The sequence below is a fragment of the Lithobates pipiens genome, unplaced genomic scaffold (assembly GCF_037356315.1).
Source record: "Lithobates pipiens isolate NorthernLeopardFrog02 unplaced genomic scaffold, aLitPip1_a1.2 Scaffold_22, whole genome shotgun sequence".
Classification (NCBI taxonomy): domain Eukaryota; kingdom Metazoa; phylum Chordata; class Amphibia; order Anura; family Ranidae; genus Lithobates; species Lithobates pipiens.
Window position 1 is genome coordinate 58,330,398 of NW_027507784.1, and position 27,478 is coordinate 58,357,875.

A 27,478-nucleotide genomic window follows, 5' to 3' on the forward strand; every position below is an offset into this window, starting at 1 on the left:
GTGTGTCGGGGTTGCTGTGTGTCTGGGGGGGTTGCTGTGTGTCTGGGGGGGTTGCAGTGTGTCGGGGTCGCTCTGTCTGGCGGGGACGCTGTGTGTTGGGGGGGGTCGCTGTGTGTCTGGGGGGGTTGCAGTGTGTCGGGGTCGCTCTGTCTGGCGGGGACGCTGTGTGTTGGGGGGTCGCTGTGTGTCGCTGTGTCGGGGGTCACTGTGTGTCGGGGGGTCGCTGTGTGTCGGGGGTTGCTTTGTGTCTGGGGGGGGGGTCGCTGTGTGTCGGGGGTTGCTGTGTGTCTGGGGGGGTTGCTGTGTGTCTGGGGGGGTTGCAGTGTGTCGGGGTCGCTCTGTCTGGCGGGGACGCTGTGTGTTGGGGGGGGGGGTCGCTGTGTGTCTGGGGGGGTTGCAGTGTGTCGGGGTCGCTCTGTCTGGCGGGGACGCTGTGTGTTGGGGGGGTCGCTGTGTGTCTGGGGGGTTGCAGTGTGTCGGGGTCGCTCTGTCTGGCGGGGACGCTGTGTGTTGGGGGGGTCGCTGTGTCGGGGGTCACTGTGTGTCGGGGGTTGCTTTGTGTCTGGGGGGGGTCGCTGTGTGTCGGGGGTTGCTGTGTGTCTGGGGGGGTTGCTGTGTGTCTGGGGGGGTTGCTTTGTGTCTGGGGGGGGGGGTCGCTGTGTGTCGGGGGTTGCTGTGTGTCTGGGGGGGTTGCTGTGTGTCTGGGGGGGTTGCAGTGTGTCGGGGTCGCTCTGTCTGGCGGGGACGCTGTGTGTTGGGGGGGGGTCGCTGTGTGTCTGGGGGGGTTGCAGTGTGTCGGGGTCGCTCTGTCTGGCGGGGACGCTGTGTGTTGGGGGGGTCGCTGTGTGTTGCTGTGTCGGGGGTCACTGTGTGTCGGGGGGGTCGCTGTGTGTCGGGGGTTGCTTTGTGTCTGGGGGGGGGGGGGTCGCTGTGTGTCGGGGGTTGCTGTGTGTCTGGGGGGGTTGCTGTGTGTCTGGGGGGGTTGCAGTGTGTCGGGGTCGCTCTGTCTGGCGGGGACGCTGTGTGTTGGGGGGGTCGCTGTGTGTCGCTGTGTCGGGGGTCACTGTGTGTCGGGGGGGTCGCTGTGTGTCGGGGGTTGCTTTGTGTCTGGGGGGGGTCGCTGTGTGTCGGGGGTTGCTGTGTGTCTGGGGGGGTTGCTGTGTGTCTGGGGGGGTTGCAGTGTGTCGGGGTCGCTCTGTCTGGTGGGGACGCTGTGTGTTGGGGGGGGTCGCTGTGTCGGGGGGGTCGCTGCGTGTCAGGGGGGGGTCGCTGTGTCGGGGGGGTCGCTGCGTGTCAGGGGGGGGGTCGCTGTGTCGGGGGGGTCGCTGCGTGTCAGGGGGGGGTCGCTGTGTGTCGGGATTGCTGTGTGTCTGGGGTTGCTTTGTGTCTGGGGGGGGGTTGCTGTGTGTCTGGGGGGGTCGCTGTGTGTCTGGGGGGGTTGCTGTGTGTCTGGGGGGGGTCGCTGTGTGTCTGGGGGGGTCGCTGTGTGTCGGGGGTAGCTGTGTATCTGAGATCATTGTGAGGGATAGTGGGAAGCGATTTACTGATGAAGGACAGCCGTTCTGCGATGTGGGGGTTGGGAGGACACATCGCTCACTTCGGCTCCTTTTCGCATTCTCCGTCATTCCTGCGAATTCTCAGTTCGCCGTCTGTGAAGTGTGGGGGATCCCCAGCAGCCCATCCGCACCGCTGATTGGCCGCATCCCGAGACCCCGCCCCGCGTGTCCCGGCCCATCCCTTCTTGTTCCAGCCCCGCCCCCTGTGGAGGAGGAAATGATGTGGTAATGCCAGACTGATTCCACCTCCAGACACCGTCCGATCCCGGCACTTCCTCCGACACAACTTGTCTGCTCCTCAGCCGGGACTGTTATTGGTGGGGAGAGGAGAGTATCGTATCGTATCGTATCTCCCGGTGCAGGGGGGAGGGGAGGAAGTATCCTGCCTGGAAGATGAGTACAGCCGCCCGGGGACTCCTCCTTCCCTCCCGGGTCTGATGATCGGATCACACAGCGCGGCGCCGCTCCCTACAACCAGCAGGTAAGAGGAGCCACACCGGATAGGCGGAGAGCCCTCTGCAGGGATTGGAGGAACAGATCTGGGAAGAGATGTGCATGAGGAGAGAGGAGCCCCCTAGGACCGGAGGGGGGGGGGGAGAGAGAGGAGCCCCCCTAGACTGGAGGGGGGAGAGAGAGGAGCCCCCCTAGACTGGAGGGGGGTGGAGAGGAGCCCCCCTAGACTGGAGGGAGGAGAGAGAGGAGCCCCCCTAGACTGGAGGGGGGTGGAGAGGAGCCCCCCTAGACTGGAGGGGGGTGGAGAGGAGCCCCCCTAGACTGGAGGGGGGTGGAGAGGAGCCCCCCTAGACTGGAGGGGGGTGGAGAGGAGCCCCCCTAGACTGGAGGGGGGTGGAGAGGAGCCCCCCTAGACTGGAGGGGGGTGGAGAGAGAGAGGAGCCCCCCTAGACTGGAGGGGGGTGGCGAGAGAGAGGAGCCCCCCCCCTTAGACTGGAGGGGGGTGGCGAGAGAGAGGAGCCCCCCCCCTTAGACTGGAGGGGGGTGGCGAGAGAGAGGAGCCCCCCCCTTAGACTGGAGGGGGGTGGCGAGAGAGAGAAGCCCCCCCCCTTAGACTGGAGGGGGGTGGCGAGAGAGAGGAGCCCCCCCCTTAGACTGGAGGGGGGTGGCGAGAGAGAGGAGCCCCCCCCTTAGACTGGAGGGGGTGGCGAGAGAGAGAGGAGCCCCCCCCTTAGACTGGAGGGGGGTGGCGAGAGAGAGAGGAGCCCCCCCCTTAGACTGGAGGGGGGTGGAGAGAGAGAGAGGAGCCCCCCCCTTAGACTGGAGGGGGGTGGAGAGAGAGAGAGGAGCCCCCCCCTTAGACTGGAGGGGGGTGGCGAGAGAGAGAGGAGCCCCCCCCTTAGACTGGAGGGGGGTGGCGAGAGAGAGAGGAGCCCCCCCCTTAGACTGGAGGGGGGTGGAGAGAGAGAGAGGAGCCCCCCCCTTAGACTGGAGGGGGGTGGAGAGAGAGAGAGGAGCCCCCCCCTTAGACTGGAGGGGGGTGGAGAGAGAGAGAGGAGCCCCCCCCTTAGACTGGAGGGGGGTGGAGAGAGAGAGAGGAGCCCCCCCCTTAGACTGGAGGGGGGTGGAGAGAGAGAGAGGAGCCCCCCCCTTAGACTGGAGGGGGGTGGAGAGAGAGAGAGGAGCCCCCCCCTTAGACTGGAGGGGGGTGGAGAGAGAGAGAGGAGCCCCCCCCTTAGACTGGAGGGGGGTGGAGAGAGAGAGAGGAGCCCCCCCCTTAGACTGGAGGGGGGTGGAGAGAGAGAGAGGAGCCCCCCCCTTAGACTGGAGGGGGGTGGAGAGAGAGAGAGGAGCCCCCCCCTTAGACTGGAGGGGGGTGGAGCGAGAGAGAGGAGCCCCCCCCTTAGACTGGAGGGGGGTGGAGCGAGAGAGAGGAGCCCCCCCCTTAGACTGGAGGGGGGTGGAGCGAGAGAGAGGAGCCCCCCCCTTAGACTGGAGGGGGGTGGAGCGAGAGAGAGGAGCCCCCCCCTTAGACTGGAGGGGGGTGGAGCGAGAGAGAGGAGCCCCCCCCTTAGACTGGAGGGGGGTGGAGAGAGAGAGAGGAGCCCCCCCCTTAGACTGGAGGGGGGTGGAGAGAGAGAGAGGAGCCCCCCCCTTAGACTGGAGGGGGGTGGAGAGAGAGAGAGGAGCCCCCCCCTTAGACTGGAGGGGGGTGGCGAGAGAGAGGAGCCCCCCCCTTAGACTGGAGGGGGGTGGAGCGAGAGAGAGGAGCCCCCCCCTTAGACTGGAGGGGGGTGGAGCGAGAGAGAGGAGCCCCCCCCCTTAGACTGGAGGGGGGTGGAGCGAGAGAGAGGAGCCCCCCCCCTTAGACTGGAGGGGGGTGGAGAGAGAGAGAGGAGCCCCCCCCCTTAGACTGGAGGGGGGTGGAGAGAGAGAGAGGAGCCCCCCCCCTTAGACTGGAGGGGGGTGGAGAGAGAGAGAGGAGCCCCCCCCCTTAGACTGGAGGGGGGTGGAGAGAGAGAGAGGAGCCCCCCCCCTTAGACTGGAGGGGGGTGGAGAGAGAGAGAGGAGCCCCCCCCTTAGACTGGAGGGGGGTGGAGAGAGAGAGAGGAGCCCCCTTAGACTGGAGGGGGGTGGAGAGAGAGGGGAGCCCCCCCCCCTTAGACTGGAGGGGGGTGGGGAGAGAGGGGAGCCCCCCCCCCTTAGACTGGAGGGGGGTGGGGAGAGAGGGGAGCCCCCCCCCCCTTAGACTGGAGGGGGTGGGGAGAGAGGGGAGCCCCCCCCTTAGACTGGAGGGGGGTGGGGAGAGAGGGGAGCCCCCCCCCCCCTTAGACTGGAGGGGGTGGGGAGAGAGGGGAGCCCCCCCTAGACTGTGAGCTGTTTGCAGAGGATACCGGGTGTGATTAGGATTGGTGGAGGACGGCATTTGATGGTGTGTAGGGTTGGATGGCCGGATAAATCGGGGTGCCTGCTATGGACACGTAGAAGAGTCATACGAGTCCAGTTGAGGTGGATGAGGGTTGGATTGCCGGATCTCCTGCAAATCGGGATTTCTACAACCAACATGTATGAACATTAGTTGAGTCCAGCTGATTGGCAGCTCTATGCTGGGATTGGATGGACCGGTGTGTGGAGGTGACACTCCAATCTACATCAGATCTGTCCATCTAATCCCCAAGTAGAGCTGCCAATCAGCTGGACTCAACTAATGCTCATACTAATGCTCATACACGTCCGTTGTAGACATCAGAATCTGCAGCAGATCTGGCCATCCAATCCTCATTGGCACCGTATACAGCTGCATCTCAGCTGGACTCATAGGACACCTCTACATGTCAATGGCAGGCATCCTGATATGTGGCAGACTTGACCCCATAACCCTATATAGACCATCCAATGCCATCTTCACGCAATCCCATCTTTCATACACGTCATTCCAATCCCCATATGTATCTGCTATCTGCCAGTCAACTGGGCCTGTCTACTACTCATATACATCAATTGTAGACGTCCCAATCTGTGGCAGATCTGGGCATCCTCCTGCAATCACACCTTCCATCTCTACCATTTCACACCAGATATATGATGACCTGGGAAGTTGTAGATAGCACCCCGACTTTGCTGGTCATTAGGTATCTGGTGTGATTTGGAAGGATGGCATTGGCTGGTGTATGGGGTTGGATGGACAGAATGGCTATGTTGTCAGTTGACGTGTATGAGACATCAGACAGGTCTGACTGATTTGCAGCTCTTGTGTTGGGATTGGATGGACAGGTCTGTTGGAGGTGAAACACCCCCCCCCCCCCCCCCCATCTATAACAGTGTCCGCTCTGAACTGCGCAGGTGCAGCGCTTGCCCAGTATGGAACACAAGGAGATTCAGAAAATCTCAGAAGATGAACGGCGCCTGCGCCGTGAGTCCGGGTGCTAACCCCACCATCCAAGTGGATATAGGGCTGCACATATTAGAGGGCCCCTCACGGGCTCGCCACGCTTCGGGCATGGCCTCGCTTCGCTATGCTCCTTTTTTTTTTTATTTTTTTTTTTTTTTAATTCTAACTCTATGTCCACTTGGATGGTGGGGCTTGAACCTGGTTTTGCGGCGCAGGCGCCGTTCATCTTCAGCTGTTTTCGCAATCTGCTTGTCCTGAGCATGTGCAGTACACAGCGGACACTATGACATGACACCGGATCTGCTGTAGATTGGGACTCCTACCATTGATGTCTAGACGTGTCTGGTGCACATCCATCTGAGGTCAGTGAGGATAGAGTTGGCTCATCTATGAGTTGGATTGCCAGGGGTTTAGAGTAGAAGTGTGTGTGTGTGTGTATGTATGTATGTATGTATGTATGTATATGTGATATATATATGCGCGCGCACACACGTATGTTGGATTTGCAGATTTGGATGCCAAGCACTGACGTGTAAAAGCCTTGGACACTGCTGACTAAGGTGAACATACATTTGAGGTCAGCATTGGATTGTGTATAGGATTGGATGCCAGCCCCTATTGGCCCATGCATCTTTAGTGGACCTTTTTGGAGGCTTCTACATGACGGGCGGCACAGTGGTGTAGTAGCAGTAAGAAGGGTCGCTGGTTCAAATCCCCACCATGACACTACCTGCTTGAAGTTTGCATGTTCTCCCTGTGCCTGTGTGGGTTTCCTCCGGGTACTCCGGTTTCCTCCCACAATCCAAAGACATGCTGGTAGGTTAATTGGCTTCTGTCCAAAATTGGCCCTAGTATATGAATGGGGACCTTAGATTGTGGGCTCTTTGAGGGTAGGGACCGATGTGAGTGTGTAATGTACAGGGGCAATTGTAGACACTCACTCAGGTTGAACTGGATGGACTGGTGTCTATATTCAACCTTACTAACTATGAAACTTTGAAACTGTAATCCCCACCACCTGGCAACCCAATCCTATACACGAGAACTCATTGACCTCCTATGTACAACACACCTGATGCTTTTAGGCATTACGATCTGCAACAGATCTGGCCACCCAACAACCGATGTACGTTCACCTTTACCAGATGCTTCTATACATCGGAGATCATCTGGCTTGTGTATGGTCTGGATGGCCAGTCCAGGGGGTGTGGGGGGGGGGGGGGTGTTCCACTGCCGCCGCCGCCCCCTACAGTGTACATGGAGAGGCATCAGATGAGCGCAGCTATAAAGGGGGTCAGTGAGGATTGGATCTCCAGAGCTGTTGCAGATCCTGGTGCCTGCAGTTGATGCCTAGAGGCGTCAGATGTGTTTAGCTCGGGTGAACATACATGTATGGACTACATTGGCTCATGTATGTAGTTGGATTGCCAGATCTGTTTTGGATCCAGAGGGTTTATAGTTGATGTGTAGGAGGTCACAAAGGTTCATGTATATAATGGGTCAGTTGGGGTTGGATGACCAGATCTGTTGCAGATTGGGCTCTCTGCAGTTGACATGTAGAATTGTTAGACGTGTTTGTCCAAAGTGAAGAAACCTATGAGATTAGTGCATTTGCATGTAAAGGTCTGGATTGCCAGATCTGTTTTGAATCACAGGGCTCGCAGTCGACTTGTTGGAGCGTTAGAGGAGTCCGCTAAGGCTCTCGTATGTATGGGTCATTAAGGCTTAGATGGGCAATCTCTTGCAGATTTGGGGGGTCTACAGCTGATGTGTCAGATGAGTTTGTTAAATTGTATGTATTGATCGGTCCAAAGAGGGTTGGGTGACCAGATATGCTGCAGACAAGGCAAGGTGTCAACAAGTGACCTATAGAAGCATCAGACGTGTGTGGCTAAGGTGACTATACATCGGAGGTCAGTGAGGACAAGATTAGGTTTTATATATGGTTGCAGATCGGAGTGCCTGTAGTTGACATGTGGAAGCATCAGATGAGCCCATCTAAGGCAATGTTTCTCAATTCCAGTCCTCAAGGTGCCCCAACAGGTCATGTTTACAGGATTTCCCTCAGGTGAAAGAGCTGTGGTAATTACTAAAGCAGTGAAACTGATCAAATCATCTGTGCAAAATAATGGAAAGCCTGATTAAACATAAGGTGCCACTATTGAGGGTTGGGTGGCCAGATCTGTTGTAGATCAGGGTACCTACTGCCATGTAGAAGCATTGGACAAGTCAAGTTGCAGCTATATTTGGAGCTATTGAGGATTAAATGGGCAGAGATTGGGATGCCTACACTTTCACACCTGCCCAGACATACCCAGCTACAGTGCCATATGTACGGGCAAATTCCTGAATGGTATAGAGCAGTTGGTTTTGGGTCGCTATCTGGCTCGTACTTTTTTGGAGTATTTCATTTAAACACTGTGGATATTTTTGGCTGTTCACTGGCAGACCTGGACAGTGTATGGTAGTTTTGTTGAGATGTAGTATACTAGCTCAGGGGCCTCTAAACTTCCTAAGCAAAGGGCCAGTTTACTGTCCTGTAGACCTTCGTGGGCCTGGACTCTGGCCCATGGGAGTAGAAAGTGAAAAAAATAATGTCTCATCTTTGGTGTCAGTGTAGGAATAGTGCCTCCTCATTACTGGTGTAGGTGGAGGAATGGTGTACCAAGGGCAAGCAAAAGGCTGCAGTTTGGAGACCCCTGTGCTAGCCCATTCGGAGTTACCATATAGTTGTATCTCTCCTTTGTCCTGAAATCATTTTACTCATAGTTCTTGTGTATGGAACCTGAATAGCGTCCTGTGACTGAGGGCGGATGTCATCAGTTGATCCTGTAGGCGCACAATCTTTGGCATCCAAAGGGACCCCTGTCTTCTGGGGTCACCTTTTACCCAAAATATATTCTTATTTTACTGGTCCTTTCCGCTTAGACCATGTTTATGAGATGTCTGATAATGATGGGGGTAAGTAACTGTACTGGCCAGCTGCCTCTCTGCCTTGACCGCCTATGGTATACAGTGCACCTAATGGTAAATATGGCCTAACCTTTTGGCTGATGAGTAGTCTAGGATGGGACCCTGGCCTTTGCCAGGCCACCCATGGCTTTCTAAATGGCCTCAAATGGTCGAAATTGTATGTTTAGTAGTGATGCACTATATAACTGTGTGGTCCACAATGTTCCACAGAATTCAATTGTCCACCATGGGTGGCCAACAGGATGGTGGGGATTGTCATGGATTGCATCAGTGAATTATCTAGGAAAGAGCTTGGTGATTCCTAGGTATTGTGGGTCTACAAGTCCTAACATGGGGAGGGTTTTCTGGTTTACACCGCAGACAGGGGGAACAATGGGCTATTGATGGAAGATTTCCAACCCAGTCTTAATCCAAGACTTGGGGACCTGAGGGTGTCTGCATGGCTCAGTTGTCTGATCTTGCGGAATCATAAATGAGGATTACCTGAGATCATTAGATGCCTTAAAAGCTTGGCATGGTATGCAAAGACCTGGTCAGCCCTATTTTTAATGATATACTGTTATCATGTGTGCTTTGTATACCTCCTTCACTCTGTACTGTCCTCAACTGGCACTGGTGACAATACATAAACATGATTGCTCCATGGGGCTCAGCAATCCTGCGAACACGCACAGCAGTGATCTGGTGTATTTGGGTATCGGGGCTGCTTTATAGTCCTGGCTGGGCTTAGCGGAGGAAAGATTTGTGCTGTAGGAGGACTGGGGACACAGCCACACGTTTGCCCAGTGTCTCCCAGTGCACAGAAAAAGCCCCTGCAGTCTGGAATACTATACAAACATATTGTGGGAAGAGAGCCAGAGTTCCTCCTGGGAATTTCTTCGTCTGCTGCTGGCTATGTTTATCTGTGTGGGTGGATGGAGGTCTATGAACTACTAGGCAAATATATTTCTGTTGCTGTCTTTTTATTTAAAGAGACGGGGGAGAGAGGAGATGCAGGCTGGGAAGGTAGGTGACAAACATCCATGAAACACGATGCTTCCTAGACTTCATTTATTCTGCCCTGCTAATGGCAGGACGCTGCCAGGAAGACAGGAATTTGGCTTACATCTTCACATGCCAATGGGGATGCAGTGTCTGGATGAGAGATCGGGGGAGGGGATGAGACTTTCTTCCTGGTTCCTCTAGAACTGCAAGTCCCAGCTTGACTTGGCTGGGGGGGATGATAGAGATTGTCATGTCATTGTCATTGTGGCACTATTGTCAGTATTGCCACATCAGTGAATTATCATCTAGGAAAGGGCATGGTGGTTTTAGTTATTGTGGGTCTACATGTCGGTATAGGGGAAAGGGGAATTGTCTCATCCTCTTTCTTCTAGAACTGAAAGTCCCAGCATGTCTTGACTAGAGGTTGTGGAAAAAGAATGGTAGGTAGTGTTTTATATGGTTGTAGCACTGCTGTGTCAGTAAATTGTTTAGGAAAGAACTTGGTGGCTCCTAGTTATTGTGGATCTACAAGCCCTAACATGGGGTAGGAGGACTTGTCTCTTCCTGGTTCTTCTAGAACTGCAAGTCCCAGCATATCTTGACTGGAGGAATGGAATAAAAAATGCATGCTGGGGATTGCCATGGATGCTGTACTATTGTGTCCATTGTGCCACATCAGTGAATTATCATCTAGGAAAGAGCTTGATGGCTCCTAGTTATTGTGGGACTACAAGTCCTAACATGGAGGGGAAGGGATGTGTCACTTCCTGGTTCTTCTAGAACGGCAGGTCCCAGCATGCCTTGATGGAAGGAACTAAATGGGAAAAGAGATGCTGGGGTTTACCATGGTTGTGGTACTATTGTGTCATATCATGAGTTATCATCAAGGGAAAAAGCTTGGTGGCTGCTAGTTATTGTGTGTCTGCAATCATGGGACAGGGCAGACTTGTCTCTTCCTGGCTCTTCTAGAACTGAAAGTCCCAGCATGTCTTGACTAGAGGTTATGGAAAGGGATGGTAGGTATTGTCATGGTTGTGGTACTATTGTGTCGGTAGTGCCACATCAGTGAATTATTGTAGAAAAGCTTGGTGGCTCCTAGTTATTGAGTGTCTACAAGCACTAACATGGAGGGGAGGGGGCTTGTATCTACTTGGTTCTTCTACAACTGAAAGTCCTATCTTGACTAGAGGTTATGGAAAAGTGATGGGAGGGAATTGTCACTAATGCGGTGGTGTTGTCAGTGGTGCCACATCAGTGAATTGTCATCTAAGTCAGTGGTCTCCAAACTGCGATGTGAGCTTTTGCCTTTTACTGGCCCTCGGGGCACTATTCCACCAATTGGCACCAATGATGGAGAACCATTCACCCTACTGACACCATCAATGGGGCACTATTCTGCTCATTGATATCAACAATTCCTCCTATTTAAAACCAATGATGTGCCGCTGCATTTTCTAACCTCACTGGTCACAGCCCCCCCACCAATGCCTGAAGGACAGTAAACTGCCCTTTGCTTAGAAAGCAAATAGAAAACATAATTTCTATATTGAAGTGTTACTAAACCCACAACCGTAAAGCATGCTTGTTTATACTCGCTGTGGAACATAAGACTACTTTCACACTGAGGCGTTTTTCAGGTGGTTAAGCGCTTGCAGGATGTTAGAAAGTCCTGCAAGCAGCATCTTTGTGGCGGTGCGGGAGCAGTGTATACACCGCCCGCCATTGAAATCAGTGGCCACCGCTGCCAAAGCTCTTGCAAAGCGCTTAAGCAGCGGCACTTTGCGGCTGCTGTTAACACTTTGGCCGCTAGCTGGGGTTAAAAGCGCCCCTGCTAGTGGCCGAAAAACGCTGCTATTACAGTTAATGCCCCATGCCCCAGTGGGGGGGGGGGTTACTCTGCATTATATCAAAAAGGCTGTTTGATCCTGTCATCTGTGATCCCTCCCTTCCACAGTCCCAAATCCATCTCCTTGGGGGCACTCTGCACATGCTCAGTTTGGTGTGTATTGCTATTTAAATGTTTTTGATCCCATTGGAAAAAATAACCGTGTTTTTCTGCATTTTTTTTTTTTTTTTTTTTTAACAGCTGAAACTCCTCTCAGAACCCACTAGGTTGTTTTTTTTTTTTTTTTTTTTATCAGTTTACCAGTTAACAGCCTATGTGTGCATGGACACACAGGATAACATGCTGGAGAGTTTGACTGTAGAAAGAAAAGTCTGAAGCTAAAAACAGCAGCTGTAAAAACATCCAGTGTGCATGAGGCCTAATTGAAAATGCTCATTGCTCTTTTAGCAATCCTTTAAAGTGGTTGTAAACCCTTACAACACACTTTGACCTACAGGTAAGCCTAGATTAAGGCTTACCTGTAGGTCCAAGAAATATCTCCTACACGGTTTAGGAGATATTTGCAGAAAGACAGGCACCGCTGTCTACGGCGCATGAGCCGCAGACAGCGGTGCGCAGGCGTACTGAGCGCGCTGCGGTCAACGGCGATATGCCGCGAGTGGCGGCTCCCGTGCGCTTGGGCGGGAGTGACATCATTGCGGCTTCGCCGAATGACAACGGCGGAGCGAGACCCACCGAGAAGATGGATGCGCCGGACTACAGGGGACAGCAGTGACTTCGCTGGCTCCTGTGTCAGGTAAGTGACACATAATGGATTACTATGCGATGCATAGTAGTCCATTATGCTTTACCTTTGCAGGAAATGAAAGAGGAAGTAAACCCTGATGGGTTTACTTCCTCTTTCATTTCCCGCAAAGGTAAAGCATAATGTCTTAAAATGACCTGATTGTATGCTTGGTTCTGTTGTGTATGGTGGGATTGTCTACAATTTTGACAGGCATCGACTCCACTGTTCAGAAAAATACATTTGCACAGGGTGCATGTCTCAGTGTTAAGCCTCATACACACAATCGGACTTTGTACAAAGGGTGTTGGCCCAGAACTTGTTAAGCATACACACGATCAGACTTTTTCAGCCAACTTTTACCAAATCATGTGGTTTTTCTGCTCTTTACCACCACCTTTGGTCAACTTTCTGTATTGTTGTCTATTTTTTTTTTTTTGCATTGGTTCTGAGCATGCGTTTTTGTAAAGTCCAATGGTTTTCTGTACAAGTGGTCGGACTTATGATGTTGAAAAGTTTGTCCGTTCGCACAGCCAACAAAAGTCTGGTGAAAACCGAAAAAGTTTGTCCGATGAAGCATACACACGGTCTGATGTTGCCTTAAAATGGCTAACTTGCATGTTGTCAAAAAGTCCGATCGTGTGTATGGGTCTTAAGGCTTCATGTACACGGGACGTTTTTACAACCTCCCCTGAAGGATTTAACTTGATGGATAGTAACCCACGTTTAAAACCTCAGTTTTGCCACGTTTACATGTCGCGTTTAGTGGCGGTTAAGGGGGGGGGGGGGGACTTTTTTTTTTTTTCTTTCTTTTCAGAATAGCCAAAAATGAAAAACATCTGTAAACGAAATGCGAGTTACCAGGCAAGCATTTGGCGCTTGAAATTCAGCTTCTGAACCCATTTTTTTTGCCTTCCCCAAAAAAGCCTCTAAACTCAACTGCGTAGAATGGCCTGTAAATGACCCTTTGTACATCTACTGATCAGATAACATGGATGAGAGTTCAGGAGCAATTGAAAAGAATGCCCAACCGCTCCTTGGGCCCCATTCACACCTGAGCGTTTTGGAAGGGGGGGGGGAAAAAAAAAATCAATTGTTCTCTATGGAGAGAGTTCACATCTCCACTCCAAAACACGTGAGGCTAGAAGCTCAAATGCCTGAAGCTCAACCAGGTTCTGGAATTTTTTTTTTTTTTTTTTTTGGCAGGTTTGGGCGTTTTTTCTGCTTTTTACACTGGTGGCCTTTTGAGCTGTACAAAATCGCGGCAATTTTTTTTGCGACTTTGTACCTGAAAACGCTACGCTCAGGTGTGAATGTCCGTTTTTAGCAGCAGCAGGGCACATGAGGCCTTAGCTGACACCAGACTCTGATAATTGGCAAGTGTACAACCCGGGCCGGCTGAAGACCTGATTACTTTGCAGATGTCGCCTCGCAGGCATATAGGGTTAAAGCAATGAATGCGTATGTGTGGGGTGGGGGGGATGTTGAATGTCTGATATAGGCCCCCTATGCCATATCCTGCAGTGATGAGCACTAGGCATTTCCATATTAATTACTCATGCGGTCATTGTGTGTGCTGAGCCCATCCTGAGTCTTCTGTGCTGGTGGTGGTTGGGGGGGGGTGTCGGAGGGGTGCTCGTTGCAGAGGTGATCATTGGTGTGGAGGGCTCTTTTTGTCATGCGGAATGGGCTGTGAACGTGACTTGCACTTTCCTGTTGATTTGAGCTCAGACATGCTGAGCGATAAGTGGCACAATAGACAGTGTGTCTGGGTCTCCTCGCTGCTTCCTTTTGATGTGAACCCACCGCTAACTGCTCTGAAACCAGGCCATTCATTGATTTCAGATAAAGTTTTGGCTCACACTGTGCATTGTCAAGTCCAGAATGTACTTTACTGGAAGGTCACCAAACAGTTCATTTTTAGTATTTGCAGCCATGCACTTATTTTACGGCACTCCCTTCCTCGGTATTGTGGACTAGAATGAAAATCTATAACCTTTTTATATTTTCCTACAATGATGAAAGGAGAATGTTCTACCGGCGTTCGTATATCCAGACCCAAGAACAGAAATGTATTGCAGCGCACCGGTCCTGCATTCATTTTCTTCCTCTATTTTCACCGATAACCCTACAAGTAGATTTGTTAAGCCGGTTGGCGCAGGATAGGCCACCCTGAGCTCGAAATGGTGCCAATTTCAGTAGTAGTCTGCCAATATTCTAGTCCTGTGCGGGAGAAAACTCCCATCTCTGACTTGTACCTATAGGCAAGCCTTATTTTAGGCGTACCTATAGGTACTGTAAATGTCTCCTAAGGCTGGATTCACACCTATGCATTTTTAATGCTTTTTGCAGATTTGCTCTACAGTCCATTTAACATGGTTTCCTATGGAACACGTTCTGTAGCGCAAATGTGCAAAAAGCACAAAAAATGCCATAGGTGTGAAGCCAGCCTAAACGTACGCCGTTTAGGAGATATTCACTGTATATGCAGCCCGTGACATCACCAGTGCATGCGCTCTGAAGGAACGGCCACACAGGTGGTTCCTTCAGAGTCCTGTGTCATAAACCGTGGCTCCCCTGCACGTGGAAGGGAGTGAAGTCATCGCGGCTCCGGCCAGTCATAGTTCGTAAGGTTCAATATTGAGTTGGCCCACCCTTTGCAGCTGTAAAAGCTTCAACTCCTCTGGGAAGGCTGTCCACAAGGTTTAGGAGTGTGTCTTTGGGAATGGTAAACCATTCTTCTAGAAGCGGGTTTGTGAGGTCAGGCACTGATGTTGGATGAGAAGGCCTGGCTTGCAGTCTCCGCTCCAGTACATCTCGAAGGTGTTTTATCAGGTTGAGGTCAGGACTCCATGCAGGCTAGTCAATTTTGTCCACCCTAAACACTTTCATCCGGGTCTTTATGGACCTTGAGGTCCATGAGCCATGCGTTTTTCATCCAAATTGCTTGACCTCACAAAAGTATTTCTGGAACAATAGTCAAACATTCCCATAGACTAAAGCCCCATACACACTATCAGATTTTCTGCTGATTTTTTTTTTTTTTGTCTTCAGATTTACCAAAACCATGTAGTGCAAGGGTCTGCCTGATTGAATACAAATGGAAGCTCCTAAGGTTTACCCTCATATTATATAGTTTTGGTAAATCTGAAGGACAAAAATCAGCAGAAAATCTGATAGTATGTATGGGGCTTTACTCCTAAACCTTGTGGACGGCCTTCCCACAAGAGTTGAAGCTGTTATAGCTGCCAAGGGTGGGCCAACTCAATATTGAGCCCTACGGACTAAGACTGTGGTGCCATTAAAGCTGTGTGTAGACATGTGTCACAAAACTTTTGGTAATATACGGTGTGTGTGTATATAAATCTCTATCTTGTTATACTTCCCCTTTTTATAATTGATCACATGACCTCTTATCAGTTGTATAAGGAGCTCAGAGAGCTGCAGGAGGAGGAACAGCAGCACACTGACCTTCCTAGTGAAAGTGATGAAGGGGGTATGATCATTGGAGGTAAGCAGGCTGCTTTCCTGGCACAGCTAGAGAACTGACCATGCTGTCCTTACACCTAGTGTGGTCAGTTTTTAATAGGAAAGCAGCCAGACTGGCAAGATCACCAGGGATTTCACACAAATTAAGTAATACAAAGAGAACAGGATACTTTCTCATACAAGTACATGGTACAGCAGGCTTATATCAGGAATATGAAGTCCACTTTATGAAGACATCTGGGGTCAAAACCCTAAATCTCTTTACCTTTATTAGAAGCAAAAGATCATGATGTTTCTCTGGTCCTCCAAGGCCATAGTTGTTGATCAGTGTGTTTTTACTTTTTGGTCATCTATGGGAGCAGCCAACTGCACCGTCGGCGAACCGATGGAAACTGCAAGCCCAAGAAACGTTGGCAGGTAGGGGACGTCTCGCATCCCCTCCCGCTGGTTTGGAAAACTGTTCCAGCACCTCGGGATATCTTCAGCCATAATACTTTGCCCTCAATGCTCCGCCTCTCCACCTTGTCCAATCAGAATGCACTTTGCATTCATTCAATGTAAAGCATTCCCTGTATGGTCCCTTTGTTCACAATGCATCGGGCCATCCACTCAGCACGAGGCCTGGAGTAGCCGTGTCGATTACTTGCGTTTTCCAGCCTCCAGGACCATCAGCCAGACATGGTATTTACATAGTTGTGTACATTGGTCCAGGCTGGACTAATGTAACTATGCTTAAAATATCCATTCCTGGAATTCATTTCAATGCATGCGAACAAACATTTTTCTGGTGTTCACAACGGGACTAAAACATGAGTTAGCCTTGACTTTTTTTTTTTTTTTTTGAACTTCACATGACAGCCGAAACAATACAATCAATGCTCAAGTGTGAGAGGCCATTGAAAATAATTGTATTGGTAATCTTGAGCATTGTCAAGGTTTGGGAGTTTCATGGCAAAATCAGGTGTGAATGGGGGGGGGGGGGGCTAGAGGTTAGGGGTGAGCTAGTAGCATGTAGCAGCCATGAAATGGTCATCCATTGGAGAATGCTATGATCTTTTCTGATTCATTGCTACTACATGCTACCTGTCTGGCTTACACCATAGGGAGCCATTTGTTTTATCTGTTAAGCAATTAATGGCAACTGTAGATTCTCAAGGCCCCTTTGACACGGACAATACAATCGGGTCCGCCTGTTAGTTTTTCAGGCAGGCCTAATCGGAAGGTCCCTGCATTCCTATAGACAGGCAGGTGTAAATGGGCTTGTGTCCGTTTTTTATACCCGTCTACCTCCGGATCCGATCCACATACACAAAAAACAAAACAAACAAAAAAAAAAGACGGGGAGCCGTCAACTTATATTTAGACAGATCAGCATGGGGGGTAGCTGGAACGATCAGCTGAGTCTTTTACTCCCAACAGCCCATAGTCATTGGCAGATTCTTCAGAGCCTGTCCCATCCTCTGGAACTCCCTGCCCCAGGCTGTCCGATCGCCCCCTGCCCTGTCCACCTTTAGGAGATCCCTGAAAACTCATTTATTCAGGGAAGCCTATCCCACACCCACCTAACAACTGTCCCCGAGCCACCCCCATCAAATCATTGCCCACATCTATTTCCTTTTCTAACACTTTTACAATTAGAATGTAAGCTCTACGAGCAATTCCCTCCTGTACCTATTGTGTTGCCCCACCCCCTATACATTGTAAAGCGCTGAGTAAACTGTTGGCGCTATATAAATCGTGTATTATTATTATTATTATTATTATTATTATTATTATTATTATGACACAGGAAGGAGTTCAGCCGGTCAACTCCTTCCTGTGTCATAATAATAATAATAATAATAATAATAATATTATGACACAGGAAGGAGTTCAGCCGGTCAACTCCTTCCTGTGATGACCTAAAGTCTGTCCAGGAAGTAAGGCAGAAGTAATGGAGAAGTGTTTTTAAACAGCCATGAGGACAGTGAGTTAAGCTTGTGTAGAATAAATGGAAAGCTGTTTTATTTTTGCAAAAGTATATTAATGCTGTATTGGTATATAGGGGAGCTGGAATTTAGAAAAAAAAACATGAGGGTGTATAGTGCTCCCCTTTTTTCATTATCTGTGAAAAGGTGAACTTTACACTCTAAAATCCAGCACCATCTGTGTGTGTGTGTGTGTTTGTTTGTTTTTTGGGGTTTTCTGGCCCTTACCAGGAGACCTTCTGGAGAAATCGACAAGGAAGTCTCCCGTTTTTTATAATTGCTCATTGTATGCTGTGTGTAAAATGGACCCTCGCGCCACTATGTGCTAGACGTGAAATGGATCTACGTGCATCAAAATAGAATATATAACAAAGTATAATGTAACAACCTGTGGAATAACAAAAGTGCAAGTGCTGCTAAATAAAACAAAAAATGCAGCGGGACAAAATAGTAAACACAAACTATCACTAGAATAAATAAAAAAGAGTCCTGCGCAAATAATACCACAAAAAAATGAATAATGTATATAAATGTGAAAAAAACAAGAGTCAATGAAAATATTTCAAAATAAACACACCAATAGTGTAAGTGTGTAGTGAAAAAACACTGGAGAAAGAACAGGACCAAATGTTCCAAAAAATCAGGCTCCCAGAACTCTCACCTCAGAGATGGAATAATAAGGCAAAAGAAAATAATTCCAATGGACTTCTCCTTCACTTCTCTGTGCACAATCATCAAATGGTATAAACTTCTACCACTAGAGGGCCGATTCAACCTCTTATGAGTAATACTGCAGCATATGTATCCTCGTGGTGTGAAACTTAAAGAAAACACAGAGGGGAAGGGGGAATGGAGAGAGAAAGGGGACTCCAATAGTGTAGTGGTTTCCAAAACTGAATACATTTATTTAAGAGAAAGCAATGGACTCTCACATTTAAAAAGAAAGTATCAAACAGAAAGAGATCTGGCGTATACAGCCAGTCTTACGCTTGTTCCGGTATTCCTACGGCCACTCCCTACGCGTTACGTCACCACGTGACTTCTTCATGGGGAAGTCACGTGGTGACGTAACGCGTAGGGAGTGGCCGTAGGAATACCGGAACAAGCGTAAGACTGGCTGTATACGCCAGATCTCTTTCTGTTTGATACTTTCTTTTTAAATGTGAGAGTCCATTGCTTTCTCTTAAATAAATGTATTCAGTTTTGGAAACCACTACACTATTGGAGTCCCCTTTCTCTCTCCCTTCCCCCTTCCCCTCTGTGTTTTCTTTAAGTTTCACACCACGAGGATACATATGCTGCAGTATTACTCATAAGAGGTTGAATCGGCCCTCTAGTGGTAGAAGTTTATACCATTTGATGATTGTGCACAGAGAAGTGAAGGAGAAGTCCATTGGAATTATTTTCTTTTGCCTTATTATTCCATCTCTGAGGTGAGAGTTCTGGGAGCCTGATTTTTTGGAACATTTGGTCCTGTTCTTTCTCCAGTGTTTTTTCACTACACACTTACACTATTGGTGTGTTTATTTTGAAATATTTTCATTGACTCTTGTTTTTTTCACATTTATATACATTATTCATTTTTTTGTGGTATTATTTGCGCAGGACTCTTTTTTTTATTCATTGTATGCTGTGTTGCACACTATTTAGTTTGCGTTTTGGAATATTTCCCACTTTGATCTGTTCACCTGCATGCTATCTCAAGGTAATAATTATTCTTAATGTGCTTTTGTGGCTTGGGGCACTGGAAGAACCTTTGTTTTATTTTTTTTTAATTAATTTTTTTACACCACAAGTTGGTCATAGATGTTGTGGAATGGTTTGGCATGTATATGTAATTTTAGCACCTTATGACTATTTCTGGCCCAGCATCTCAGGGACTGGGATGCTACACTTGTACTCATTCCAGATTTTTTTTTTTTTTTTTTTTATAACCTTTCCCTATTTTTTTTTTTTTTTTTTTTTTTTTTTTTTTTTTTATTTATTATACGTTTTTTTTGTTGTGCTTCCAAGAAAAATCTCTGCATTGTAGTCTACGACATAGACCTTATTTTACAACTGAGATTTAAAGCTGAAGTTCAGGTTTCCTGTCCCTTTCCATAGTTTGGGCCAAGCTGGCCCAAATGAACCATTTCCATGAGTTATTCGGCCTCTGAGTGCTCGATCATTACTGTAGTAGCATTAGCTACATATGGTATGGAGGTTCAGTGTCCCTGTTCAGTATGGGAGACTATCTGCTACCAGAACAAAGTTGCGTCAGCCTGAATGCTTTGCGGCCATTCAGGAGAAGCCTTATATTTTTATTGAATACAAGACTTTGGCTGAGGTGAGTTGGGAAGTCATCCACCGCCTCTCCACCTCTCACAATCAGAGCAAACTTTGTATTTACTGATTAAAATGTAAAGCTTCTTCTGAATGGCTGAGTAGCATTGAGGCCGACTCGTTTTAGTTCCATCAGCCCATACTGCTGCAGAACACGGGGGTATATACTGTATGTAGACGGTGATTGAGGCTACTGCAGTGTTACAACTGATACAGTGCACACATCGGCCACATAGTAATGGAAATAATTTATTTGGTCGATCTTGGCTAAAATGAACTATTCAACCGTTTGTTGACCCATCACAGTACATATACTGCAGCAAGGCGGTGGCTACAGGCACAGCGACATACTGGTGTTTTATTGCCTGACGCCAACTATTTCTCCTAATACCAAGGATTGGGCATTGTTTATTGGGGTCGACAGATTATCGGAATGGTTCATATTTATAATTTGAAATATGTGAATATCAGTCAAACATGCCAATATTGGTCAATTACCATGGTGTGGTCAGATTTCTGCCAGTGACAGGCTGTGTCACTCCCCTCCAGCCTGTGTCTTAGAATAAAGGGGTGGCAAACCCTCGATCAGGCTAGATGTAATATCCTGTACCCTGTGTCTTTATTTGGTTAGTGGGCATGGAGGGAGGGAATGGGCTGTCATTTACCACTGTGTATACATCCACATGTATGACTCTATAATCACATTAGAGCTGCACGATTTAAACGGTAAAAAAAATTGAGATCCCGATTCAACCCCCCCCACAATTTTAATCCAGCATTTCCACAATTCATACAGTGCAGACCTGTTCTCTGCTCACTCACACCTGGGGAAAAAAGCTAATTTTTACCAACATTGTCAGTGCTGGGAGATATCTATAAACATTGTATCATTCTGTTCTTTTAGATCAAATGAATGCTCATCTGTAAATGAGGTCAGTTTAACCACATAAAGCTTTGTGTGTGTAATTATATATATATATTCAAACGTCTTATACTTGTCTGCATTGCAAGGGTTTTGCACAAAGCAGCCTGATGTTGCTCTTCTGGGGTGCCCCAGCAGCACTCCTGGCCCCTTCTCTTCATCGGGTGCCCCCCATGGAGAGCCGCTTTCCATAGGGGGACCCATACGGGCATGCTCACGAGTCCCGCTGCTGTGTCCATTGACATAGACAGCAGGACTCATCCCCCGCTCTTGTGCCATTAAATTTGATTGACAGCTGCAGGGATGGGGGGTGGTCAGGATATTTTGGAGTTGGTTCACCTTTTTTGTTTTTCCTGAAATGGTGAGCTAGAATTTTAATTTTTTTTCCCTAGAGTGCATTGCAGCCAGTCTGACCAGCTTCTACGGTTTATGGGCAACCTTCTAGAGCAGATGTCTCCAAACTGTGGCCCTTTTTCATAATTCCTGTCACTGACACCAACAATTTGGTACTATTTCCCCCCCCCCCCCCCCCCACAACTGACACCAACTATTTTCTTTTTGAAAGTTTGGAGACCCCTGTTCTAGAGGGAAAAAGTTGTAAACACCTCTTTTATTCATTACTATGGTGTACACAAAAGCATCCTGCAAGCACCTACTTGAATAAATCAATTAAGCTCCATCTGCAGTTGTTAAAAGGATTAACGAGCAACGCAAACGGAGATTCCCGAGCGTGGTTCAATTAAGGTCTTCACATTGGATGCCTGTGGTTATACCTCCAGGTCTGAAGCATCGGTGAGGTTGGAAATGTTTAGATGGTGCTCCATTACTGATAGACGGGGTGGATTTGGTTTAAATCGCTAGGAAAATAATGGCTTGATTGAAAACAACTCCTATTTAAATCATAGTTTTTAAAGAGCAGCTGTCATGTCTGTCTTGCAGTGGCTCCTCTTTTGACGCGCTATTGACTCACTGACAGTCCCATTCACTTTAATGGGACATCTGATGATGCGACAGTGACGCAACAAGGTGAGGGACGTGGCGGCAGCAGGTGAGTGGATGCCCGCTAACAGACGCTGCCATGATGGGTCTGAAATGACAGGTGCTCTTTAAATGTAAGGACTCGTTCGTGCTGGTAGTTAGAATCTTTAATATCCATCCAGTGCATGTTATCTCGGCTTGCAGAGCTTGGATTCATTGAATAAGTTTAACAAAAATGTTAATTTTGCTGAATATACAGCCTCATGCTACATACCTAAGCTCCATTTCATGCTGAATAAACAAAATTTACGTAAGATAGAAAACTATCTTTACATCTATTTTTACTCCAAAAGCATGTTAAAAATTTTTTTTTTTTTTTAATAAAAAAGGAAAATCATTGATTTTGTATCCACCCTGATCATGGAAATTGGGGTCTGCAGATGAGCACATGTGTATCAATACCTTTAGGATACACATCTGCCCAAAGCTGCAAGTGCTGACTGGTGTGTTCAGGAGGGAAGGGTATCCAGCAGCTCCTCCCGAGCGGTTCGTCTCTAGGCTGGATTCACACCTGTGCATTTTTAGTGCTTCTTGCACTACAGTCCATTTAACATGGTTTCCTATGGAACATGTTCTGTAGTGCAAATCTGTCAAATGCAAAAAGCACTAAAAATGCATTGATGTGAATCCAGCCTTAAAGCCTGCTGGGTTGAACGAAAAAACAAAACCTGTTTACACAGGTGACAAACGCGCAGTTAACCTGCATTTTTACCACCCCCCCTGATCGCTTATCTACAAAATAATATGGCGCCCATTTAGGTTGGTACACATGGCCACAATACAGCGCCTTTAAGTGCGCTAAAGTTAATAGAATGCGGTTGTGGCATGGTAATGCAAATTTCTCCTTGGGATTGGCAAAAAGGGGCTTTCAGGAGGCGGCAGCAGCATAGCCTCCTGAATACTGGAAAACTGCCGTTCAAACTCCTCTGGAAACAATCCGCTGTGGTGGGTTGCCTTTTCAGTAGGAGCAGTAAACGCTGCCGCCAGTGTGAATGAGGCCCTAAGCTAGCCATACACGGTTCATTTTCCCCCATCTACGCTAAACAATGTGGAAGGAGGAATCTCCACTTTTTGGTAATTGTATTCAGCAGATGCAGCACCCGTGGCTGTCTGGATAACCTGAACAGGCTGATTTTTCCACATGGCTCAACTGCTTTTTAAATGGACTTTTGCAGGGTTGTGCTTAGAGAGCCATCCAGGGCTCAAAATGTGTCCTATTCTATGGCCAGGCTTAAACTGGCCATACGCTACAGCAGGGGACTCCAAACTATGGCCAGGGGGCCGCATCCAACCCTCTACATGGTTTTATTCAGCTAAAAGCTAACCTGATGTAAGGCGGGGCTCTGAGGGGGGACCCCAATTGTATAGGAGTGGGGGAAGCTATCCGGCACCCCAATTGTATAGGAGGGGGGGAAGCTATCCGGAACCCCGATTGTATAGGAGGAGGGGGGCGCTATCCAGGACCCCGATTGTATAGGAGGAGGGGGGCGCTATCCAGGACCCCGATTGTATAGGAGGAGGGGAGGATGCTATCCGGAACCCCGATTGTATAGGAGGAGGGGAGGGCGCTATCCGGGACCCCGATTGTATAGGAGGAGGGGAGGGCGCTATCCGGGACCCCGATTGTATAGGAGGAGGGGAGGATGCTATCCGGGACCCCGATTGTATAGGAGGAGGGGAGGATGCTATCCGGGACCCCGATTGTATAGGAGGAGGGGAGGATGCTATCCGGGACCCCGATTGTATAGGAGGAGGGGAGGATGCTATCCGGGACCCCGATTGTATAGGAGGAGGGGAGGATGCTATCCGGGACCCCGATTGTATAGGAGGAGGGGAGGATGCTATCCGGGACCCCGATTGTATAGGAGGAGGGGAGGATGCTATCCAGGGGGCCGCATCCAACCCTCTACATGGTTTTATTCAGCTAAAAGCTAACCTGATGTAAGGCGGGGCTCTGAGGGGGGACCCCAATTGTATAGGAGTGGGGGAAGCTATCCGGCACCCCAATTGTATAGGAGGGGGGAAGCTATCCGGAACCCCGATTGTATATGAGGAGGGGGCGCTATCCAGGACCCCGATTGTATAGGAGGAGGGGGGCGCTATCCAGGACCCCGATTGTATAGGAGGAGGGGGGCGCTATCCAGGACCCCGATTGTATAGGAGGAGGGGAGGATGCTATCCGGAACCCCGATTGTATAGGAGGAGGGGAGGGCGCTATCCGGGACCCCGATTGTATAGGAGGAGGGGAGGGCGCTATCCGGGACCCCGATTGTATAGGAGGAGGGGAGGATGCTACCTGGGACCCCGATTGTATAGGAGGAGGGGAGGATGCTATCCGGGACCCCGATTGTATAGGAGGAGGGGAGGATGCTATCCGGGACCCCGATTGTATAGGAGGAGGGGAGGATGCTATCCGGGACCCCGATTGTATAGGAGGAGGGGAGGATGCTATCCGGGACCCCGATTGTATAGGAGGAGGGGAGGATGCTATCCGGGACCCCGATTGTATAGGAGGAGGGGAGGATGCTATCCGGGACCCCGATTGTATAGGAGGAGGGGAGGATGCTATCCGGGACCCCGATTGTATAGGAGGAGGGGAGGATGCTATCCGGGACCCCGATTGTATAGGAGGAGGGGAGGATGCTATCCGGGACCCCGATTGTATAGGAGGAGGGGAGGATGCTATCCAGGGGGCCGCATCCAACCCTCTACATGGTTTTATTCAGCTAAAAGCTAACCTGATGTAAGGCGGGGCTCTGAGGGGGGACCCCAATTGTATAGGAGTGGGGGAAGCTATCCGGCACCCCAATTGTATAGGAGGGGGGAAGCTATCCGGAACCCCGATTGTATATGAGGAGGGAACGCTATCCAGGACCCCGATTGTATAGGAGGAGGGGGGCGCTATCCAGGACCCCGATTGTATAGGAGGAGGGGAGGATGCTATCCGGAACCCCGATTGTATAGGAGGAGGGGAGGGCGCTATCCGGGACCCCGATTGTATAGGAGGAGGGGAGGATGCTATCCGGGACCCCGATTGTATAGGAGGAGGGGAGGATGCTATCCGGGACCCCGATTGTATAGGAGGAGGGGAGGATGCTATCCGGGACCCCGATTGTATAGGAGGAGGGGAGGATGCTATCCGGGACCCCGATTGTATAGGAGGAGGGGAGGATGCTATCCGGGACCCCGATTGTATAGGAGGAGGGGAGGATGCTATCCGGGACCCCGATTGTATAGGAGGAGGGGGAGGATGCTATCCGGGACCCCGATTGTATAGGAGGAGGGGGAGGATGCTATCCGGGACCCCGATTGTATAGGAGGAGGGGGAGGATGCTATCCGGGACCCCGATTGTATAGGAGGAGGGGGAGGATGCTATCCGGGACCCCGATTGTATAGGAGGAGGGGGAGGATGCTATCCGGGACCCCGATTGTATAGGAGGAGGGGGAGGATGCTATCCGGGACCCCGATTGTATAGGAGGAGGGGGAGGATGCTATCCGGGACCCCGATTGTATAGGAGGAGGGGGAGGATGCTATCCGGGACCCCGATTGTATAGGAGGAGGGGGAGGATGCTATCCGGGACCCCGATTGTATAGGAGGAGGGGGAGGATGCTATCCGGGACCCCGATTGTATAGGAGGAGGGGGAGGATGCTATCCAGGGGGCCGCATCCAACCCTCTACATGGTTTTATTCAGCTAAAAGCTAACCTGATGTAAGGCGGGGCTCTGAGGGGGGACCCCAATTGTATAGGAGTGGGGGAAGCTATCCGGCACCCCAATTGTATAGGAGGGGGGGAAGCTATCCGGAACCCCGATTGTATAGGAGGAGGGGGGCGCTATCCAGGACCCCGATTGTATAGGAGGAGGGGAGGATGCTATCCGGAACCCCGATTGTATAGGAGGAGGGGAGGGCGCTATCCGGGACCCCGATTGTATAGGAGGAGGGGAGGATGCTATCCGGGACCCCGATTGTATAGGAGGAGGGGAGGATGCTATCCGGGACCCCGATTGTATAGGAGGAGGGGAGGATGCTATCCGGGACCCCGATTGTATAGGAGGAGGGGAGGATGCTATCCGGGACCCCGATTGTATAGGAGGAGGGGAGGATGCTATCCGGGAACCCGATTGTATAGGAGGAGGGGGAGGATGCTATCCGGGACCCCGATTGTATAGGAGGAGGGGGAGGATGCTATCCGGGACCCCGATTGTATAGGAGGAGGGGGAGGATGCTATCCGGGACCCCGATTGTATAGGAGGAGGGGGAGGATGCTATCCGGGACCCCGATTGTATAGGAGGAGGGGGAGGATGCTATCCGGGACCCCGATTGTATAGGAGGAGGGGGAGGATGCTATCCGGGACCCCGATTGTATAGGAGGAGGGGGAGGATGCTATCCGGGACCCCGATTGTATAGGAGGAGGGGGAGGATGCTATCCGGGACCCCGATTGTATAGGAGGAGGGGGAGGATGCTATCCGGGACCCCGATTGTATAGGAGGAGGGGAGGATGCTATCCAGGGGGCCGCATCCAACCCTCTACATGGTTTTATTCAGCTAAAAGCTAACCTGATGTAAGGCGGGGCTCTGAGGGGGGACCCCAATTGTATAGGAGTGGGGGAAGCTATCCGGCACCCCAATTGTATAGGAGGGGAGGATGCTATCCGGGACCCCGATTGTATAGGAGGAGGGGAGGATGCTATCCGGGACCCCGATTGTATAGGAGGAGGGGAGGATGCTATCCGGGACCCCGATTGTATAGGAGGAGGGGAGGATGCTATCCGGGACCCCGATTGTATAGGAGGAGGGGAGGATGCTATCCGGGACCCCGATTGTATAGGAGGAGGGGAGGATGCTATCCGGGACCCCGATTGTATAGGAGGAGGGGGAGGATGCTATCCGGGACCCCGATTGTATAGGAGGAGGGGGAGGATGCTATCCGGGACCCCGATTGTATAGGAGGAGGGGGAGGATGCTATCCGGGACCCCGATTGTATAGGAGGAGGGGGAGGATGCTATCCGGGACCCCGATTGTATAGGAGGAGGGGGAGGATGCTATCCGGGACCCCGATTGTATAGGGGGAGGATGCTATCCGGGACCCCGATTGTATAGGAGGAGGGGAGGATGCTATCCGGGACCCCGATTGTATAGGAGGAGGGGGAGGATGCTATCCGGGACCCCGATTGTATAGGAGGAGGGGGAGGATGCTATCCGGGACCCCGGATGTATAGGAGGAGGGGGAGGATGCCATCCGGGACCCTAATGGTGCGGTGTTTTTTTTTTTTTTTTTTTTTTTTTTTTTTTTGCCCACGGTTATTTTGTAAAATACACAATGCGATCCACATATTTAAAAAGTTTGGAGCCTACTGCATAATCCAGTTGCATATCACAATCTCTGTATCCAGTCAGGAAGGCCCTTGCACTACATAGTTAATGGTATTTTTAAAGGCGTTTTGTACAATCAGATTGTATAATGTATTACCAACTTTTAGTGTTTTTGCTAGACAATCAATCTTAAACTATTTTTGATATTTTTAATGCTGAATTTGTTGCTGTACATCACTACATTTGATCATTGCTCTTTGTCTTATTAAATACCCATTGCGTTCATATCCAGGTGGAGGCGCTCTTGCTGTGGCGCCCTAGTTCTGACTTTCCATACCCCTCCTCCCAGTCTGGCCCAGGCTCTCTTTAGGCCTTGCAATGTAAACACTTCATCGGTGCCATAAAGATTTATGAGCCTTATGTCAGTCTGT

At 50.0% G+C, this 27,478-nt stretch overlaps 1 protein-coding gene across 2 annotated transcripts in view; it reads left to right on the forward strand.

Moving 5' to 3' along the window:
• The first annotated feature begins 1,754 nt into the window (after window positions 1–1,754).
• The window catches only part of ACVR1 (activin A receptor type 1), a 154,007-nt gene continuing 128,283 nt past the window's right edge, over window positions 1,755–27,478 (forward strand). For both annotated transcript variants that reach the window (XM_077447653.1, XM_077447654.1), the window contains exon 1: window positions 1,755–2,037. The gene's annotated coding sequence lies outside the window, so the exon portion shown is untranslated. The remainder of the gene's footprint in view (window positions 2,038–27,478) is intronic.